This window comes from Marmota monax, unplaced genomic scaffold (genome assembly GCF_021218885.2).
Source record: "Marmota monax isolate L192 unplaced genomic scaffold, Marmota_monax_Labrador192_F-V1.1 WCK01_AAM20220418_F8-fsc00052, whole genome shotgun sequence".
In the NCBI taxonomy this organism is placed as follows: Eukaryota; Metazoa; Chordata; class Mammalia; order Rodentia; family Sciuridae; genus Marmota; species Marmota monax.
Genome location: NW_026693473.1, coordinates 10630797 through 10637405, shown reverse-complemented (window position 1 = coordinate 10637405; position 6609 = coordinate 10630797). Strand labels below are relative to the sequence as shown.

General features: G+C 48.3%; 1 long non-coding RNA gene across 1 annotated transcript; it reads left to right on the top strand.

Moving 5' to 3' along the window:
* The first annotated feature begins 596 nt into the window (after positions 1–596).
* On the top strand, positions 597–6189 carry LOC124101755 (uncharacterized). Its single transcript, XR_006854702.2, has 2 exons — positions 597–703; positions 5892–6189. It is a non-coding gene; the product is annotated as an uncharacterized LOC124101755 (long non-coding RNA).
* The last annotated feature ends 420 nt before the right edge of the window (positions 6190–6609 follow it).

Genomic DNA, 6609 nt, shown 5'->3' with positions numbered 1-6609 from the left:
AATAAAATCAAGAAAGGTCTTTGGGTTTCTTTCTCTTCAAGAAACAGCATTAAACAGCACAAAAGATATATTAAAATATTAATATAATATTAATCTTTCTCTTCAAGAAACCCACAGTCACCAAATGGTGCAGAGCCTGAAGATCAATGCACAGGCCTCCTCTCTAAACTCAAAGACCCAGGAAAACCAGAAGCCAGCTCATCAGGAAGTTACTGGCCAACCCCACAGGGCCAAGTCAGTTTGGTATGCATTTCATGTCTATGATTTTAAATATCAAATTTATACATTTAAGGCTTTACTCTTTGAGCTGATGGGTGCTTTAGCTCCCAGCAGAACAAATGACGAGAAAGCAATGAATTCTTTGCCCGGAGTGGGGAGTGCACCCAAATGTGGCCTGGGGACCCCCCCTGCCCTATGTGGCAGGGGACTAGAAAAAAAACCTACTGGAGCCTGCCGGGAAGGAGCTGTTCTCTGGTCCCAGACCTGGCAGCAAGCTCTAGATGGGCGTGTTTGGAGTTGGACTTGGGTCCTCCATGGGTGAGCTGGCATACTTCTCTCTAGGGAAAGTACCAGAGAGGCTGGCTCAGAGAAGCTGGCCTGGCATCATCTTCAGGAGAGAGTGATCTGGCAGATACCATCTCTCCCCACCAACTTGGCAGGTGTCTGGGCCTGTGTGGGGAGGTGAGGAGTTCTCCTGGATCAGGTGAGCAGACACGACAGCTCCTTGCCTTCCTGTGGGGGAAACCTAGTGGCCAAAGGAGATGACCACCCATTCATTACTTCTCTCAAGAAAAGTGGGTGGTGTGGCAGCATCTATTTGTTGTTGACTCAATATCCATTGCCCCTTTCTTCCTTAATGATACATGCTGATCTTATTGAGAGTGATAAGGAGACTACATTCCCAGGCATCCTTGCAGCTGGCTGGCACAAATTATCAGTGGTCTTAAAGGGGGCTGAAGTAGTAGGTAGGGCATCACATCCACCCTTGCCCTTCCAAATCTTCCTCTCTGGAGGATTCTGGGACAGCTAGGACTTAAGAGGCTATCTTGGCCCACGAGGTGATAGGGACCAATGGGAAAGTCAAGCTCTAGGGCTGATTGATGATTTTGTGGACTGCAGCCTATCTGCAGATGTCTTCTTAGATGAGCAAATAAACCCCCAATTTGGCGAAGTCGTTGTGATTAGGACTCTGTTTCGACTAGCCAAACAGATTTCCTAACTGATACAAGCTGACTGGGAAAGAAATGAGCTTGGGGGTCTCTGGAGACATGCATGCACCACAGCTGTGCGGGGGCGGAGGAGGGAGCTGGTTGGGGGAGGGCTACTAAGAGGAGGCTGGGATTGTAAATTAGAAGCCTTCGGTATTTGGCATTGGAAACCTGTGCTGTTTTGTGCGCATGCCACGCGCGCTCTGTGAGCTGTTAACCCCCAACACCTCCCCTTTGCCATTCCACCCGTGGATCCTGGGAGAAGCAATGGCAGGTGTGCCGCTGTCCCCACAGTGGAGGCAGGGAGCCACTGTGCTGCGGTCCTGGGAGGGCTCGCCTGATCCAATTCGTTAACTGGTTTTAGTCTGAGTCTTAAAACAACAGACTTAAAGGCGACAGACATTCACCATGAATCAGGGGTCAATTTGAGCCGATTGCCTCTAAAATCAGAGGTGCTGCAGCAGAGGGTGTTCCAGAGCCCTTGGGGTGGAGACAGCTTCCATTGCAGCGTGACTGCCCTTTGGACCCATAGAGGGCACTAAGGAACTACCGGATCTTGTTTCCTCTCCGTGGAGGTCGGTGCTCAGACCTCCAGCCGCTCCTGGCCAAGGGCAGAGGAAGGGACTGTGCCCGGGGCTGGGGCTGGGACTAGGGTTAGTTTAAAGTGGGTTGGTATGAAATCCTCGCCCTTCCCCATTCTGCTTAAAGATCTAAAATGCAGAGCATCTGGTTTGAAAATTCAGAAGACAATGTCCCAGTCTTTACTCTCCCATCACATAATGAGAGCTGGACCTTTCTGTCCCTGGATATTAGACTAGGAAGGGGCCTTGGAGACCAGCCGATCCTCACTACTTTGAAAGTGAGGGGTCCAGAGCAACACAGGGCGTCAGCGGCAGTGCACGAGGAGAATCTGCGCCCTTGGATTTCAGTGTAGTTCTCTTTCCACCACACCCACCGCCCTGGCCACATTTGTTTTCTTTTCCGGCCCCTGGGGGACTCTGGCAGGGCTGGGGGTCTGATGTGAACTGGAATCTGTTCAATTTCACCTCTCATTGCTCCCACCAGCTCGCCAGCTCTGGCTGACGGGAGGCAATTAGAACCAGACATCCCATAAGGGCATTCCAGGGAGATCTCTTAAAATTCCACAGCAGCTGGGGACTTGCCTTTTCCTGCAGGGATCATCTGGTGTGTAAATAGCTAGTTGTGTAAGACACAGGGTGGGGGGTGGGGGACGTGCTTCCACACACAACCTCTCTCTCTTAGTACACATGCACCCACAGAGAGAAAAACAGAAATATTCAACAATGGTTCTTTTCCTTTCTACCTCCCGAAGAGGGAAGTTAGGAATTTACAGGCTACCGCTGGGAACATCTAATGGCTCACTTCCACGGATGAGTTCTGTATTTGTATTGGTCAGTGGGTGGCAGGGGGTGGGAACAGGGCATTGCTGATTTTCTTGCGCACCGCCCCCCCCCTCCCCCCGCCCCTGCAGATGGCTCCCCCTCTTCTCTGGGTTCTGGGGAGACAGCCAACGGGCTTTTTTTTTTTTTTGGTGGCCAGTTTAGCTAATACACAATCACAGGACTCCAGACTAAATGTATTGCCTCAGTTTACCTGTGGGAATGCCAAGGCTGTATAAGAAAGTGGCAGAGTAAGGATCTCCAAGCTATGACCATTGACCTTGACTCCCCTGCTTTATGAATCCTAGTAACTGCAACATCTGAAATTGAACAACAGACTCTGGATCATGGGCTGCTGTGAGCCCCCTGTTTCTCAGAGCTCCCATTTCACAGTGGTAACCAGCATACCTAGCTTTGGCCAATGACATGTTACTATGTAAGTAGACTCAGAAAACCTAAACTTAGCTGTCACTTGGAAATGGCCAAGGCAGTTTTGAAGGCAAATTGAGAGAACTTCTGGAATCTGAGTGAGCACCTTCCTACTGGATTTGTAGGAGGCTGGAGCGGGTGGAAGAGGTATCCTACTGACCCTACATACCCCATAGGTTGCAGAGCTTGGGGTCAAGGCCACTTCTCCTGTTTCCCAGCCTGGGATGTTTTCAACAGGATCACCCCTCCACTCTAAGCTCCTCCCTTTGAGGTTGGATATTGGCTTGAATACCCCATTTATAAATAAGGATAAAAATTTTAAAAAATTAAATCAGCTCATAATTACCATGATTTTTATTAGACATGGCCAATAACTCTAGCTACTTTTAAAAATATGTCTGGGCTTGGTGATTTATTGGTGCTTAATCACCAATCCATGTATTGTGTGATTTCATGTTACTAATTGACTTTCCCTCCTGTGCTTTCCATTTCCACTCATCTCTACTTGCTGGTATCCTTCAGATCTCTGTCTGGGCCCCAGATGTGACAGCCTTTACCAGATTGACACTCAGGAAGAGAAGAATGAATTCACCAGGTCATTTTGCTGGTGATTTTTGTGTTTGGAAGAGAAAGTATGTTTGTCTATTTACTCATTCCACCAAACTTGTGCTGGTACTGGGAATTGTGCAGGGTGCTAGAGAGAGAGACTTTGGGAATAGAGGGACAGAGAACTTGGGTTTGAGGAATTGAAACTTTGGTACAGGGAGACAGCACATGCCTATGACTGCACAATCTCTGAGACCAAGAAGAAACCCTGCAAAGAAAGGAGAGGGGAAGCTAGTTCAGGAGAGAGAAAGTCACTTCTGTTGAGAGTATTAGCCCCCAACTACAGGAGAGGTCTGGAAGATGGGGGGCGGGGTGATGTAGACAGAAGACTCATCTTTATAAGTGACATTTAGAAAATTATAATCAGGGAGAAACTTCAGTTCTGATTTCATGAGATGTCCCAACACAGCTTGAAACAGGACAAGGTCCTGGGAAAAGGGTCCAACTCATGCACCTGTGTCCTGAAACATCTGGCCATCCCAGACACGGGGAGTCAAACAGCACTGAAGAGACTTCACTGTTTCCTTTGTCTGGAAACCTCCAGAAACCTGAGCGATCCATTTGTGCCTGAGAGATCCCTCTCCTAATAAGGACCCCATGTAGGCCCTGTGCAGTCTCAGGAATGCTTTCTGTTCTTGCCAAAATAATCACAAAGTTTAGTAGGTAAGACCTGGAGGAGACATGCAGTCAGGGAAGAGTTCCGAGGTGGTGGCATTGAAATTGTGCAGAGAAGGATGGGTGGGCTCCTGACCTGCAGAGGTGAGGGAGGAGGGAAGGTTCGGATCATTCTAGATGTGAGATGGTAGGCAGGAGGGAGAGTGATGGTTGGTTTGGTAAGAAGAGGGTCAGTTTGGCTGCTTGCAGTGGTCAGTCGGGGTCACCATTTGGATGATCAAAGTTTTCACGTAGACTTTAGGCATCAGACATGAGAAAGTGGCCCTAACTTTCCCAGTGAACAAGTTGTGTGGACAGACCTACTACCCTTTGGAAAGATGAGAAGCAGCAGTTTGTCGGGGAGCAGTGTGTGTGGGGGGAGATACAGGTGACCCTGCAATGTGTTACCAGGTCACCTACCTAGGCTCTCTCTGTTGTATGTCACACAGGGTTCTGTCTCTCCCACTCCTTTAGCATGAATCCAGGTGCCCTAAAAGAGACGTGCAGTGTCCTCTGTTTGAATGGCATAAACCCACGGTGACCCCTAGGCAGATTCAAAAGCTTGCCCTTTGGAGGGAGCTTTATTTCTCTATGTTTCCTCCTGTAGTTGGGGGGTTGATACTGCTGATACTCTCAACAGAAGTGACTTCCTCTCCTCTGCACTACCTTCCCCTCTTTCCTTGTAGAGCTTCTTGGTCTCAGAGTTTGTGCAGTCATAGGCATGTGCTGTCTCCCTGTACCAAAGTTTCAATTCCTCAAGCCCAAGTTCTCTGACCCTCTATTTCCAAAGCCTCTTTCCAGCACCTTGCACAAATTCCTAGAACCAGCACTTTTGGTGGAATGAATAAATCTAAAACTGGAGAAGTTTGCAGTCATCATTTGTAACATCTCCTTGATGCTTAGATTTCTCCCATTGCTCTTCTGCTGGGTGGTTGTCTATTTCATGCTTAAATATTTGCAGTGATGGACAGCTTACCTCTTTAAAAGGCAGTGCATGCACTGGGGAGTCATGGAGTCGCATGGATTGGGACAGATCCTGCACCACTCTCGCTGGTTAGAACTGTAACAAGACCTACTTGTTTGTGCTGACAGCATTGAAAGAGGGAGATCCCCCTACCTCAAAGCATGTGAGCTTCCCAGAAGGTCCCTGGAGTGAAAAATCGGGTATTAATGACTCTGGTTTGAGTAGCACAGGCTTTATTTATATCCACAAAAATAAAATTTATATTTTATACATATATTTCCACAGGCTTTGTTCTTTTCGTATCCACAACACTGTGTGCACTACTTTTCCATTTTATGTCTCAGAAAACAGTCCCTGGGAAGACTGGCTCCAGGTTGAACACTAAATCAAGATCAAAGCCAGGATCCTGGTTCCATTTCTTCTAGTTCTGGATCCTGGACTTAGCAAACCAGCTAAGGAGGGAAGAAGTCCCTAAACACCAGCCCAGGGATATTGTTTCCCTTCATTAAAAAATGCATGATGGGTATAAAATTAATTTAATCAAAGGGGCAGGATGGCGTTGTGCTTGTGTATGCATATACACACGGGGTATGCTTAGCTAATGGGTTTTCTCTTCCTGTTTCTCTCTAGGAATACCGCCATGGGCCTGGTCTCAGAGAGTCAGCTACAGGGGTAGAACCACAGTGCCACCAAGGACACCTTATTTGTTGACCGGTGGAGCTAGTGTGCCAGTCAATAGGGGCAGGAAAACTACAGGCCTCCTCATCAGTAGTATGAAGAATACGGAGAGGCATTGTCCTGCAGGTTCTTTGCCAGTCTGTCCTGAGACAGAGGAAGGCAAGCTTTCAAACACCTCCATCAGTGATCACCAGGAAAGCATTTGTTATTGCCATCCTTTGAATTCTCTATTATAACCTTTTATCCAGGGCTTTATGAACTGAGTTTCTTCTTTTGTGAAAGGGGCACAGGTAGGGGTAATCATAGAGGCATTGAACCAACCCATTGTGCCTAAAGGTCATTCCCATGTTTGGGGTGGGGGGGAAGAAAACATCATTTGAGGTCCCCAAATTGGCAGGAGTGCTGAGATGTGGTGATGCAGGCAGACCAGGAGCAGCAGGCTTTGTTACCCTGACTCTCTGTATCTCCCCGGGAGTTTGTGGTTCCAAGTCCAGGGATATTTAAGCTTGGGGCCAGAGTCAAGAGGCTCAGCAGGGCCTCTTTGGGCCACCAGGCTCAGGAAGACTCTGAGGGCTGGGATTCCAGAGGTGACATGGGAAAGAAAGTGAGTTCTCTGGTCCCCCTGGCTGAGGGAAAGCTGAGCCAAGGATGGTGTGACCTTGAGAACGGG